The sequence below is a fragment of the Myotis davidii genome, unplaced genomic scaffold, assembly GCF_000327345.1.
Source record: "Myotis davidii unplaced genomic scaffold, ASM32734v1 scaffold456, whole genome shotgun sequence".
Taxonomy (NCBI): Eukaryota; Metazoa; Chordata; class Mammalia; order Chiroptera; family Vespertilionidae; genus Myotis; species Myotis davidii.
Window position 1 is genome coordinate 347673 of NW_006287375.1, and position 3955 is coordinate 351627.

Here is a 3955-nt window from a genome sequence, read left to right on the forward strand (position 1 = left end):
TCACCCCCGCGTTCCACTCCCTTCCCCCCACGTAGAGACATCCACTAACCTAATCCTAACAAAAATCCCCAGAAACCCATCCTCTCGCCGTGTCCTCCGGCCCCTGTCGTTCCTCAGCCCGCCCCTTCCCTCAGAAACCCCGTCGGCTGTTGGGTGACTTTTGAATCTCCGATTCCCAGCCATTTCTAGTCAAAGAGAAAACAGGCCTGGGTTCTGGCGACCAGAACCCAACTAGTTCTCGCTTTCCTTCTCGCGATCCTGCTCACCGTCACCCTCCTCCTCTGAAAAAAAAAGGAGGGGGGGCGGAAAACACTCCGCCTTCGGGCAGCGGAGGGGGTTAACTAAACATGGGAATGTGGGGGCGCAGTGCTCGAGCCCCCCCTGAACTCCTGAGCCTGCCTCTCGGCGGGTTCCCGGCGGCTGGTGTCTGGCTGTGGATGTGGAGGCCTCGGGCTCCAGCTGCCGGTGCCCGGGGTTCATCTCGTAATTGACGTCAGTGCTTTGTTCCTGCCACTTTGCTGCTCCTTCCACTCCCCGAGGATGGGTCGGGGCAGAGGAGCCGGCGGAGGATCCCGACGGCTGGCTCTTCCGCCGACGATGTTATTTGTATCGAGTTGAAAGGACAGAGCCGAGACGCGGGTGTGTGGAGTTCACGCCGAGACGACGGGCTCGCGGAGGGTTCCCGTGCCGAGTTGCAGTGCAGGATCGGGGGTTTCTGTCCTGCGGGGCGTCCCCTGGCCCCGTGGCCGGAGTTTTCCGGGAGGCATCTCAGCTGTAGGCGCCCGTGTGGATAGGATATTTGTAAACGTCACGTTTGAAATGTGTGGTGGTGTGTTGTGTTTTTAGGACGTCGGTGTTAAAAGCGCAAAGCTTTGTTTCCATCTTCATCCTGCGAAGCTTTGTAAAGTGCTTCTTTTTATTTAACTGGCCTTTCACTTACGAAAATTGCAGTCTTTATGAGATTACGAAAATTGCAATATTTATGAGAAATGTCAACTTGGCATTTGGTGAAGATCCTTTGTGGCCTCTGCATCTGCCTAGACTCATCTTTAGTCAATATGTGCATAAAGAAGGATTGGCAAGTGGCCCCTTGGTTTTTAACAAAGCTGGCTTCTTAAATTTCTCAGGTTAATTTTTCTTATTCAACATGGCGTTTTTCAGTTTCCAAACGCAAAAAAAATTCTCAGTAACTTGTTTTTAATTATCTTTTAGAGTTAACTTACTGGAAGCAATCAGTGTATTTTTATTTTTATTTTTTTAAAACCAGCAGTTTCATTCAGTCTATCGTGGCTTGCAGGCTGATGACTGGTGTTTGTTAGCTCTACAGGAAAAGTAGGCAGATTTTACTTTAAATAAAATTTTGTGTCAAATGGGGACAAGATAGGATGTCTGTGAATGACCCAGCTTTTACTGTTTGATTAAAAAAAAAAGGAGCTTACCTGTGTTAATTGGAAAGTGTCTACAATTCTGGGGTATTAAAGGTGATTACAGTGCTTTTGGTGAAGCTTTGTTCTTACGAATTCTTAAAGAAAAAAGTATTTTCATTCAGATTCACTTTCTACTTGTCAGATGACATACATTCTCTTTTCTGTGCTCTTTGAGTTATTGTATCGCCTTTGTAACAGTTGATACTTTCTGCTTTGCATTGCAATTTTCTTATAGGTCTGTTGTAGTGTCTTTAGAGCAAGTACTTTATTTATACCTCTCTCTATCCTCTGCACTATTTTATACAGTTAGTAGATTGAATTTGAATATGATAGCCAACCTGTGATTTCACAAAAAGGTAATCTAAAGAAAGCTATATGAGCAGGTGATAAGTATTTGTAGAGGAAAAAGTGACTGCCAGCTACAGAAGATGACGCCATCTAAAAATTATGTATCTTACTTTTTTTTAGAGTTAAGGTAAATGTAATGGTTTAATGTGTACCTGAGAGGAACAAAGAAAACAGGTATTTCTCCTTTTGTGGCCATCTACTGGTTTAGAATGGAGTCCAAAATATATGAGTCCTCTTTGTAGTATTTTTCAGAAAATCAAAGAGGCATTTTTAAGGCACACCTGCGCAATGACCCAGTGTGAATTATAAAAATTGACTTAAATTTTATTTCTTATTTTAGCTCTATTTTACAGATACCTTACCACAATCTTTCCTATATAATATAAAGGTTTCCCAGTTTTTGAACCCCCAATTATTATGTTTTACTCATTTCTTTTTTTATTTCTTCTGATAAGTTGGAATAATTACATTTGATTTCTGGGAGGATGTATACCAGTCTCAGTTATTGTGAAATAAGGTGTAGTCATGACTTAAAACTGCTTAAAGCTAATCTGACCTGTTACCTTGCTGCTTTTTACTTTGATTTAAGAAAAGCATCCCTACTTCTAGTATCTCTTACGCCCACTTTGGTTATTTGAAGTGATACTCCAGTACATAGAAGAGGGCAGTAATAAGCATTCCAGTTACTGAGTTTTGGCTAATCATGTGCATTCCTATTTGTCTTGATGTTCATTTTCTTTTTTCTTTTTTTTAAAATATATTTTATTGATTTTTTTACAGAGAGGAAGGGAGAGAGATAGAAAGTTAGAAACATCGATGAGAGAGAAACATCGATCAGCTGCCTCCTGCACATCTCCTACTGGAGATGTGCCCGCAACCCAGGTACATGCCCCTGACTGGAATCGAACCTGGGACCTTTCAGTCCGCAGGCCGACGCTCTATCCACTGAGCCAAACCGGTTTCGGCTTGATGTTCATTTTCACAGGCATCATATCCTGAGAATTTTAATGATACTGGCATGTAGAAAACGTTAGAACCACTGAATCCATTTCCAAAAACATTTCAATTAGGGGACTACTTGTTCTATTTTCGAAGGAAAAGAATCTTATTTAAAATATATTTGCTTCATCAGCTATCATTAAAAAAAAATCTGTAACCTGAGGAAAGGCATTTCATGTAACTTTTATCTCTCTAATGAGCCATGGTGGTGGCTTTTAGTGGGTCCTGTTTTAAACTACTCATTTTGATCATTATTTCCTAGGATAGGTAAAAGAACTCCATGCTTCTTTTCCCAAAGTGTGTGTGTGTGGGGGGGAGGGAGTGGGAATCAGTTATTGATTGACAGAATAGATTGCCCTGGACAGCCAGTATGGTTTGGCTATCCAGATATTGTCTTGATCTGTCCTGAGACTGGACAAGAACTCCCCCTGGGGCTGCTTGGAGCCTGAATGGGTCTCCCATGATTTTATCAATTTGGAGCTGCCTAGTGAGTTACGACTTTTCAAGTTTTTGTTTTCATCTCATCAGGGTAGGGATAGTTTTATGGAGAGGTGAGTACAGGTGAATACTCTGCATAGACACCTGCCTTCCCACCTCTTTGCATTTGCTTTCATTTTTTCCATCAGGAATATCACTTTTCTCTCTTGTTCCTTACCTGTTAAAATTTTACCATCTTTTAAGGCCCAGGGCAAGTACCATTGCATTCCTAAAGTTTTGCTTAATTCTTCACTCTACTCCAATTGTGACCTTCCTCCTCGGAATCCTTTATCACTTTGTATCTCCCTTAATTGTTAGGCAGCTAACTCTGGGTGACATGGAACACAACGTATTAGGGAAGACACACTAGTAAAATAAAAATTGTGACACTATTACATTGTGTATCTCTGAAAAATAAGGATTAAAACAATAATCCAATATAAAATTTTACTAAAAAATTAACACTAATTTTTTATTATCATTGCATACCCAGTCAGTGTTCAGATTTCTTTGATTACAGTTTCTGCTTTTTTTTAAAAAGTGTGTTTTTATTGATTTTAGAGAGGAAGGGAGAGGGAGCGGGAGATAGAAACATCAGTGATGAGAGAGAATCATTGATAGGCTGCCACCGGGGACTGAGCCTGAAACCCAGGCATGTGCCCTGACTGGGAATTTAACTGAGACCTCCTGGTTCATAGTTCAGC